Raw genomic sequence first — 12731 nt, forward strand, 5'->3', positions numbered from 1 at the left:
GAGAGTAGTACAGATGGACCACTCACCCTATAGAGAATAGTACAGATGGACCACTCACCCTATAGAGATTAGTACAGATGGACCACTCACTCTATAGAGAGTAGTACAGATGGACCACTCACTCTACAGAGATTAGTACATATGGACCACTCACCCTATAGAGAGTAGTACAGATGGACCACTCATCCTATAGAGAGTAGTACAGATGGACCACTCACCCTATAGAGAGTAGTACAGATGGACCACTCACCCTATAGAGAATAGTACAGATGGACCACTCACCCTATAGAGATTAGTACATATGGACCACTCACTCTATAGAGAGTAGTACAGATGGACCACTCGCTCTATAGAGATTAGTACAGATGGACCACTCACCCTATAGAGAGTAGTACAGCTGGACCACTCACCCTATAGAAAGTAGTACAGATGGACCACTCACCCTATAGAGAGTAGTATAGATGGACACCTCACCCTATAGAGAGTAGTACAGATGGACCACTCACTCTATAGAGATTAGTACAGATGGACCACTCACCCTATAGAGAGTAGTATAGATGGACACCTCACCCTATAGAGAGTAGTACAGATGGACCACTCACTCTATAGAGATTAGTACAGATGGACCACTCACCCTATAGAGAGTAGTACAGATGGACCACTCACCCTATAGAGAGTAGTATAGATGGACACCTCACCCTATAGAGAGTAGTACAGATGGACCACTCACTCTATAGAGATTAGTACAGATGGACCACTCACCCTATAGAGAGTAGTACAGATGGACCACTCACTCTATAGAGAGTAGTACAGATGGACCACTCACCCTATAGAGATTAGTACAGATGGACCTCTCACTCTATAGAGATTATTACAGATAGACCACTCACCCTATAGAGAGTAGTACAGATGGACCACTCACCCTATAGAGAGTAGTATAGATGGACCACTCACTCTACAGAGATTAGTACATATGGAACAGATGGACCACTCACTCTATAGAGATTAGTACAGATGGACCACTCACCCTATAGAGAGTAGTACAGATGGACCACTCACCCTATAGAGAGTAGTACAGATGGACCACTCACCCTATAGAGAGTAGTACAGATGGACCACTCACCCTATAGAGATTAGTACAGATGGACCACTCACCCTATAGAGAGTAGTACAGATGGACCACTCACCATAGAGAGTAGTACAGATGGACCACTCACCTATAGAGAGTAGTACAGATGGACCACTCACTCTATAGAGAGTAGTACAGATGGACCACTCACTCTATAGAGAGTAGTACAGATGGACCACTCACCCTATAGAGAGTAGTACAGATGGACCACTCACCCTATAGAGAGTAGTACAGATGGACCACTCACCCTATAGAGAGTAGTACAGATGGACCACTCACCTATAGAGAGTAGTACAGATGGACCACTCACCTATAGAGAGTAGTACAGATGGACCACTCACCCTATAGAGAGTAGTACAGATGGACCACTCACCCTATAGAGATTAGTACAGATGGACCACTCACCCTATAGAGAGTAGTACAGATGGACCACTCACCCTATAGAGAGTAGTACAGATGGACCACTCACCCTATAGAGAGTAGTACAGATGGACACCTCACCCTATAGAGAGTAGTACAGATGGACCACTCACTCTATAGAGATTAGTACAGATGGACCACTCACCCTATAGAGAGTAGTACAGATGGACCACTCACCCTATAGAGAGTAGTATAGATGGACCACTCACCCTATAGAGAGTAGTACAGATGGACCACTCACTCTATAGAGATTAGTACAGATGGACCACTCACCCTATAGAGAGTAGTACAGATGGACCACTCACTCTATAGAGAGTAGTACAGATGGACCACTCACCCTATAGAGATTAGTACAGATGGACCATCTCACTCTATAGAGATTAGTACAGATGGACCACTCACCCTATAGAGAGTAGTACAGATGGACCACTCACCCTATAGAGAGTAGTATAGATGGACCACTCACTCTACAGAGATTAGAACATATGGACCAATGGACCACTCACTCTATAGAGATTAGTACAGATGTACCACTCACCCTATAGAGATTATTACAGATAGACCACTCACCCTATAGAGATTAGTACAGATGGACCACTCACCCTATAGAGAATAGTACAGACGGAACACTCACCCTATAGAGATTAGTACAGATGGACCACTCACTCTATGGAGAGTAGTACAGATGGACGACTTACTCTATAGAGATTAGTACAGATGGACCACTCACCCTATAGAGAGTAGCACAGATGGACCACTCACCATATAGAGAGCAATACAGATGGACCACTCACCATATAGAGAGTAGTACAGATGGACAACTCACTCTATAGAGAGTAGTACAGATGGACCACTCACCATATAGAGAGTAATACAGATGGACCACTCACCATATAGAGAGTAGTACAGATGGACCACTCACCCTATAGAGAGTAGTACAGATGGACCACTCACCATATAGAGAGTAGTACAGATGGACCACTCACCCTATAGAGAGTAGTACAGATGTACCACTCACCCTATAGAGATTAGTACAGATGGACCACTCACCCTATAGAGATTAGTACATATGGACCACTCACCATATAGAGAGTAGTACAGATGGACCACTCACCATATAGAGAGTAGTACAGATGGACCACTCACCCTATAGAGATTAGTACAGATGGACCACTCACTCTATAGAGATTAGTACAGATGGACCACTCACCTATAGAGAGTAGTACAGATGGACCACTCACCCTATAGAGAGTAGTACAGATGGACCACTCACCATATAGAGAGTAGTACAGATGGACCACTCACCCTATAGAGATTAGTACAGATGGACCACTCACCCTATAGAGAGTAGTACAGATGGACCACTCACCATATAGAGAGTAGTACAGATGGACCACTCACCCTATAGAGAGTAGTACAGATGGACCACTCACTCTATAGAGATTAGTACAGATGGACCACTCACCCTATAGAGAGTAATACAGATGGACCACTCACCCTATAGAGAGTAGTACAGATGGACCACTCACCACATAGAGAGTAGCGAAGATGGACGACTCACTCTATAGAGATTAGTACAGATGGACCACTCACTCTATAGGGAGTAGCGCAGATGGACCACTCATCCTATAGAGAGTAGTACAGATGGACCACTCACCACATAGAGAGTAGCGCAGATGGACCACTCACCCTATAGAGAGTAGTACAGATGGGCCACTCACCATATAGAGAGTAGTACAGATGGACCACTCACTCTATAGAGAGTAGTACAGATGGGCCACTCACTCTATAGAGAGTAGTACAGATGGACCACTCACCATATAGAGAGTAGTACAGATGGGCCACTCACCCTATAGAGAGTATTACAGATGGGCCACTCATCCTATAGAGAGTAGTACAGATTGACCACTCACTCTATAGAGATTAGTACAGACGGACCACTCACTCTATAGAGATTAGTACAGATGGACCAGTCACTCTATAGAGATTAGTACAGATGGACCAGTCACTCTATAGCGATTAGTACAGATGGGCCACTCACTCTATAGAGAGTAGTACAGATGGACCACTCACCCTATAGAGAGTATTACAGATATATCACTCACCCTATAGAGAGTAGTACAGATGGACCACTCACTCTATAGAGATTAGTATAGATGGACGACTCACCCTATAGAGAGTATTACAGATGGGCCACTCACCCTATAGAGAGTAGTACAGACGGACCACTCACTCTATAGAGAGTAGTACAGATGGACCACTCACCATATAGAGAGTAGTACATATGGACCACTCACTCTATAGAGATTAGTACAGATGTACCACTCACCCTATAGAGATTAGTACATATGGACCACTCACCATATAGAGAGTAATACAGATGGACCACTCACCATATAGAGAGTAGTACAGATGGACCACTCACCCTATAGAGATTAGTACAGATGGACCACTCACTCTACAGAGATTAGTACAGATGGACCACTCACCCTATAGAGAGTAGTACAGATGGACCACTCACCCTATAGAGAGTAGTACAGATGGACCACTCACCCTATAGAGATTAGTACATATGGACCACTCACTCTATAGAGATTAGTACATATGGACCACTCACCCTATAGAGAGTAGTACATATGGACCACTCACCCTATAGAGAGTAGTACATATGGACCACTCACTCTATAGAGATTAGTACATATGGACCACTCACCCTATAGAGAGTAGTACAGATGGACCACTCACTCTATAGAGATTAGTACAGATGGACCACTCACCCTATAGAGATTAGTACAGATGGACCACTCACCCTATAGAGATTAGTACAGATGGACCACTCACCCTATAGAGATTAGTACAGATGGACCACTCACTCTATAGAGAGTAGTACAGATGGACCACTCACCCTATAGAGAGTAGTACAGATGGACCACTCACCCTATAGAGATTAGTACAGATGGACCACTCACTCTACAGAGATTAGTACAGATGGACCACTCACCCTATAGAGAGTAGTACAGATGGATCACTTATTCTACAGAGATTAGTACAGATGGACCACTCACCCTATAGAGAGTAGTACAGATGGACCACTCACCCTATAGAGATTAGTACAGATGGACCACTCACTCTACAGAGATTAGTACAGATGGACCACTCACCCTATAGAGATTAGTACAGATGGACCACTCACTCTACAGAGATTAGTACAGATGGACCACTCACCCTATAGAGATTAGTACAGATGGACCACTCACCATATAGAGAGTAGTACAGACGGAACACTCACCCTATAGAGAGTAGTACAGATGGACCACTCACAATATAGAGAGTAGTACAGATGGACCACTCACCCTATAGAGAGTAGTACAGATGGACCACTCACTCTACAGAGATTAGTACAGATGGACCACTCACCCTATAGAGAGTAGTACAGATGGACCACTCACCCTATAGAGATTAGTACAGATGGACCACTCACTCTACAGAGATTAGTAAAGATGGACCACTCACCTTATAGAGAGTAGTACAGATGGACCACTCACCCTATAGAGGGTAGTACAGATCGACCACTCACCCTATAGAGATTAGTACAGATGGACCACTCACTCTATAGAGATTAGTACAGATGGACCACTCACCCTATAGAGAGTAGTACAGACGGAACACTCACTCTATAGAGAGTAGTACAGATGGACCACTCACTCTATAGAGATTAGTACATATGGACCACTCACCCTATAGAGAGTAGTACATATGGACCACTCACTCTATAGAGATTAGTACAGATGTACCACTCACCCTATAGAGATTAGTACATATGGACCACTCACCCTATAGAGATTAGTACAGATGTACCACTCACCCTATATAGATTAGTACAGATGGACCACTCACTCTACAGAGATTAATACAGATGGACCACTCACCCTATAGAGAGTAGTACAGATGGACCACTCACCCTATAGAGAGTAGTACAGATGGACCACTCACTCTACAGAGATTAGTACAGATGGACCACTCACCCTATAGAGAGTAGTACAGATGGATCACTTATTCTACAGAGATTAGTACAGATGGACCACTCACCCTATAGAGAGTAGTACAGATGGACCACTCACCCTATAGAGATTAGTACAGATGGATCACTCACTCTACAGAGATTAGTACAGATGGACCACTCACCCTATAGAGATTAGTACAGATGGACCACTCACTCTACAGAGATTAGTACAGATGGACCACTCACCCTATAGAGATTAGTACAGATGGACCACTCACCATATAGAGAGTAGTACAGACGGAACACTCACCCTATAGAGAGTAGTACAGATGGACCACTCACAATATAGAGAGTAGTACAGATGGACCACTCACCCTATAGAGAGTAGTACAGATGGACCACTCACTCTACAGAGATTAGTACAGATGGACCACTCACCCTATAGAGAGTAGTACAGATGGACCACTCACCATATAGAGAGTAATACAGATGGACCACTCACCCTATAGAGAGTAGTACAGATGTACCACTCACCCTATAGAGATTAGTACAGATGTACCACTCACCCTATAGAGATTAGTACATATGGACCACTCACCATATAGAGAGTAATACAGATGGACCACTCACCATATAGAGAGTAGTACAGATGGACCACTCACCCTATAGAGATTAGTACAGATGGACCACTCACTCTACAGAGATTAGTACAGATGGACCACTCACCTTATAGAGAGTAGTACAGATGGACCACTCACCCTATAGAGAGTAATACAGATGGACCACTCACCATATAGAGAGTAATACAGATGGACCACAAACCCTATAGAGATTAGTACAGATGGACCACTCACCCTATAGAGAGTAATAAAGATGGACCACTCACCATATAGATAGTAATACAGATGGACCACAAACCCTATAGAGAGTAGTACAGATGGACCACTCACTCTATACAGATTAGTACAGATGGACCACTCACCCTATAGAGAGTAATACAGATGGACCACTCACCCTATAGAGAGTAGTACAGATGGACCACTCACCACATAGAGAGTAGCGAAGATGGACGACTCACTCTATAGAGATTAGTACAGATGGACCACTCACTCTATAGGGAGTAGCGCAGATGGACCACTCATCCTATAGAGAGTAGTACAGATGGACCACTCACCACATAGAGAGTAGCGCAGATGGACCACTCACCCTATAGAGAGTAGTACAGATGGGCCACTCACCATATAGAGAGTAGTACAGATGGACCACTCACTCTATAGAGAGTAGTACAGATGGGCCACTCACTCTATAGAGAGTAGTACAGATGGACCACTCACCATATAGAGAGTAGTACAGATGGGCCACTCACCCTATAGAGAGTATTACAGACGGGCCACTCATCCTATAGAGAGTAGTACAGATTGACTACTCACTCTATACAGATTAGTACAGACGGACCACTCACTCTATAGAGATTAGTACAGATGGACCACTCACTCTATAGAGATTAGTACAGATGGACCAGTCACTCTATAGAGAGTAGTACAGATGGGCCACTCACTCTATAGAGAGTAGTACAGATGGACCACTCACCCTATAGAGAGTATTACAGATATATCACTCACCCTATAGAGAGTAGTACAGATGGACCACTCACTCTATAGAGATTAGTATAGATGGACCACTCACCCTATAGAGAGTATTACAGATATATCACTCACCCTATAGAGAGTAGTACAGATGGACCACTCACTCTATAGAGAGTAGTACAGATGGACCACTCACCATATAGAGAGTAGTACATATGGACCACTCACTCTATAGAGATTAGTACAGATGTACCACTCACCCTATAGAGATTAGTACATATGGACCACTCACCATATAGAGAGTAGTACAGATGGACCACTCACCCTATAGAGAGTAGTACAGATGGACCACTCACCCTATAGAGATTAGTACAGATGGACCACTCACTCTATAGAGATTAGTACAGATGGACCACTCACCCTATAGAGAGTAGTACAGATGGACCACTCACCATATAGAGAGTAGTACAGATGGACCACTCACCCTATAGAGAGTAGTACAGATGGACCACTCACTCTATAGAGATTAGTACAGATGGACCACTCACCCTATAGAGAGTAGTACAGATGGACCACTCACCCTATAGAGAGTAGTACAGATGGACCACTCACCCTATAGAGAGTAGTACAGATGTACCACTCACCCTATAGAGATTAGTACAGATGGACCACTCACCCTATAGAGATTAGTACAGATGGACCACTCACCCTATAGAGAGTAATACAGATGGACCACTCACCATATAGAGAGTAGTACAGATGGACCACTCACCCTATAGAGATTAGTACAGATGGACCACTCACTCTATAGAGATTAGTACAGATGGACCACTCACCTATAGAGAGTAGTACAGATGGACCACTCACCCTATAGAGAGTAGTACAGATGGACCACTCACCCTATAGAGAGTAGTACAGATGGACCACTCACCCTATAGAGATTAGTACAGATGGACCACTCACCCTATAGAGAGTAGTACAGATGGACCACTCACTCTATAGAGAGTAGTACAGATGGACCACTCACCCTATAGAGAGTAGTACAGATGGACCACTCACCCTATAGAGAGTAGTACAGATGGACCACTCACCCTATAGAGAGTAGTACAGATGGACCACTCACCCTATAGAGAGTAGTACAGATGGACCACTCACCCTATAGAGAGTAGTACAGATGGACCACTCACCCTATAGAGATTAGTACAGATGGACCACTCACCCTATAGAGAGTAGTACAGATGGACCACTCACCTATAGAGAGTAGTACAGATGGACCACTCACCCTATAGAGAGTAGTACAGATGGACCACTCACCCTATAGAGAGTAGTACAGATGGACCACTCACCCTATAGAGAGTAGTACAGATGGACCACTCACTCTATAGAGATTAGTACAGATGGACCACTCACCCTATAGAGAGTAGTACAGATGGACCACTCACCATATAGAGAGTAGTACAGATGGACCACTCACCCTATAGAGAGTAGTACAGATGGACCACTCACCATATAGAGAGTAGTACAGATGGACCACTCACTCTATAGAGATTAGTACAGATGGACCACTCACTCTATAGAGATTAGTACAGATGGACCACTCACTCTATAGAGATTAGTACAGATGGACCAGTCACTCTATAGCGATTAGTACAGATGGACCACTCACCCTATAGAGAGTAGTACAGATGGACCACTCACCCTATAGAGAGTAGTACAGATGGATCACTCACCCTATAGAGAGTAGTACAGATGGACCACTCACTCTATAGAGAGTAGTATAGATGGACCACTCACCCTATAGAGAGTAGTACAGATGGACCACTCACCCTATAGAGAGTAGTACAGATGGACCACTCACTCTATAGAGAGTAGTACAGATGGACCACTCACCTATAGAGAGTAGTACAGATGGACCACTCACTCTATAGAGAGTAGTACAGATGGACCACTCACCCTATAGAGATTAGTACAGATGGACCACTCACTCTATAGAGAGTAGTACAGATGGACCACTCACTCTATAGAGAGTAGTACAGATGGACCACTCACCCTATAGAGATTAGTACAGATGGACCACTCACCTATAGAGATTAGTACAGATGGACCACTCACCTATAGAGAGTAGTACAGATGGACCACTCACCCTATAGAGAGTAGTACAGATGGACCACTCACCCTATAGAGATTAGTACAGATGGACCACTCACTCTATAGAGATTAGTACATATGGACCACTCACCCTATAGAGAGTAGTACATATGTACCACTCACCCTATAGAGAGTAGTACATATGGACCACTCACTCTATAGAGAGTAGTACATATGGACCACTCACCCTATAGAGAGTAGTACATATGGACCACTCACTCTATAGAGATTAGTACAGATGTACCACTCACCCTATAGAGATTAGTACATATGGACCACTCACCCTATAGAGATTAGTACAGATGGACCACTCACCCTATAGAGAGTAGTACAGATGGACCACTCACCCTATAGAGAGTAGTACAGATGGACCACTCACTCTATAGAGAGTAGTACAGATGGACCACTCACCCTATAGAGAGTAGTACAGATGGACCACTCACCCTATAGAGATTAGTACAGATGGACCACTCACCCTATAGAGAGTAGTACAGATGGACCACTCACCCTATAGAGAGTAGTACAGATGGACCACTCACCCTATAGAGAGTAGTACAGATGGACCACTCACCCTATAGAGAGTAGTACAGATGGACCACTCACCATATAGAGAGTAGTACAGATGGACCACTCACCCTATAGAGATTAGTACAGATGGACCACTCACCTATAGAGAGTAGTACAGATGGACCACTCACCCTATAGAGAGTAGTACAGATGGACCACTCACCCTATAGAGAGTAGTACAGATGGACCACTCACCCTATAGAGAGTAGTACAGATGGACCACTCACCCTATAGAGAGTAGTACAGATGGACCACTCACCCTATAGAGAGTAGTACAGATGGACCACTCACCCTATAGAGAGTAGTACAGATGGACCACTCGACCTATAGAGAGTAATACAGATGGACCACTCACCCTATAGAGAGTAGTACAGATGGACCACTCACTCTATAGAGAGTAGTACAGATGGACCACTCACCCTATAGAGAGTAGTACAGATGGACCACTCACTCTATAGAGAGTAGTACAGATGGACCACTCACTCTATAGAGAGTAGTACAGATGGACCACTCACTCTATAGAGAGTAGTACAGATGGACCACTCACCCTATAGAGAGTAGTACAGATGGACCACTCACCCTATAGAGAGTAGTACAGATGGACCACTCACCCTATAGAGAGTAGTACAGATGGACCACTCACCCTATAGAGAGTAGTACAGATGGACCACTCACCTATAGAGAGTAGTAAAGATGGACCACTCACCCTATAGAGAGTAGTACAGATGGACCACTCGACCTATAGAGAGTAATACAGATGGACCACTCACCCTATAGAGAGTAGTACAGATGGACCACTCACCCTATAGAGAGTAGTACAGATGGACCACTCACCCTATAGAGAGTAGTACAGATGGACCACTCACCCTATAGAGATTAGTACAGATGGACCACTCACCCTATAGAGAGTAGTACAGATGGACCACTCACCTATAGAGAGTAGTACAGATGGACCACTCACCCTATAGAGAGTAGTACAGATGGACCACTCACCCTATAGAGAGTAGTACAGATGGACCACTCACCCTATAGAGAGTAGTACAGATGGACCACTCACTCTATAGAGAGTAGTACAGATGGACCACTCACCCTATAGAGATTAGTACAGATGGACCACTCACCCTATAGAGAGTAGTACAGATGGACCACTCACCCTATAGAGAGTAGTACAGATGGACCACTCACCCTATAGAGAGTAGTACAGATGGACCACTCACCCTATAGAGAGTAGTATAGATGGACCACTCACCCTATAGAGATTAGTACAGATGGACCACTCACCCTATAGAGAGTAGTACAGATGGACCACTCACCCTATAGAGAGTAGTACAGATGGACCACTCACCCTATAGAGAGTAGTACAGATGGACCACTCACCTATAGAGAGTAGTACAGATGGACCACTCACCCTATAGAGAGTAGTACAGATGGACCACTCACTCTATAGAGAGTAGTACAGATGGACCACTCACCCTATAGAGAGTAGTACAGATGGACCACTCACCCTATAGAGAGTAGTACAGATGGACCACTCACCCTATAGAGAGTAGTACAGATGGACCACTCGACCTATAGAGAGTAATACAGATGGACCACTCACCATATAGAGAGTAGTACAGATGGACCACTCACCCTATAGAGAGTAGTACAGATGGACCACTCACCCTATAGAGAGTAGTACAGATGGACCACTCACCCTATAGAGAGTAGTACAGATGGACCACTCACCCTATAGAGAGTAGTACAGATGGACCACTCACCCTATAGAGAGTAGTACAGATGGACCACTCACCCTATAGAGATTAGTATAGATGGACCACTCACTCTATAGAGATTAGTACAGATGGACCACTCACCATATAGAGAGTAATACAGATGGACCACTCACCCTATAGAGATTAGTACAGATGGACCACTCACCCTATAGAGATTAGTACAGATGGACCACTCACCCTATAGAGATTAGTATAGATGGACCACTCACCCTATAGAGAGTAATACAGATGGACCATTCACCCTATAGAGAGTAGTACAGATGGACCACTCACCATATAGAGAGTAATACAGATGGACCACTCACCCTATAGAGAGTAGTACAGATGGACCACTCACTCTATAGATATTAGTACAGATGGACCACTCACCCTATAGAGAGTAATACAGATGGACCATTCACCCTATAGAGAGTAGTACAGATGGACCACTCATCCTATAGAGAGTAGTACAGATGGACCACTCACCCTATATAGGTTAGTACAGATGGACCACTCACTCTATAGAGATTAGTACAGATGGACCACTCACCCTATAGAGAGTAATACAGATGGACCACTCACCCTATAGAGATTAGTACAGATGGACCACTCACCCTATAGAGAGTAATACAGATGGACCACTCACTCTATAGAGATTAGTACAGATGGACCACTCACTTTATAGAGAGTAGTACAGATGGACCACTCACCCTATAGAGAGTATTACAGAAAGGCCACTCACCCTATAGAGAGTAATACAGCCACTCATCCTATAGAGAGTAGTAAAGATGGACTACTCACACTCTAGAAATTAGTACAGATGGACTAATCATCCATTTCAGCCAAAGTTAGTACCTTTGACTTATCCTTTGCTACAGAAAGTCTTCCATTGAGGAAAAAATCGTTCGCAATAATAATGTAATACTCATGTGTCACGCCCGTATACCAAAGGGAGATTACCGCACAACGGTTACATTATGATAGTGAAATTCAGGGATTGTTACAGAAAAATCGATAACACAAACCATAGGTGAGAAGACGTTGGTATATCACAACAAATATTAGATCTTATTCATCAGTTTTTTTTTTTACTTTTCTCTGTCACTTTTCTTCTGACAAAGTGG

This window comes from Pecten maximus, chromosome 2 (genome assembly GCF_902652985.1).
Source record: "Pecten maximus chromosome 2, xPecMax1.1, whole genome shotgun sequence".
NCBI classification, from domain to species: domain Eukaryota; kingdom Metazoa; phylum Mollusca; class Bivalvia; order Pectinida; family Pectinidae; genus Pecten; species Pecten maximus.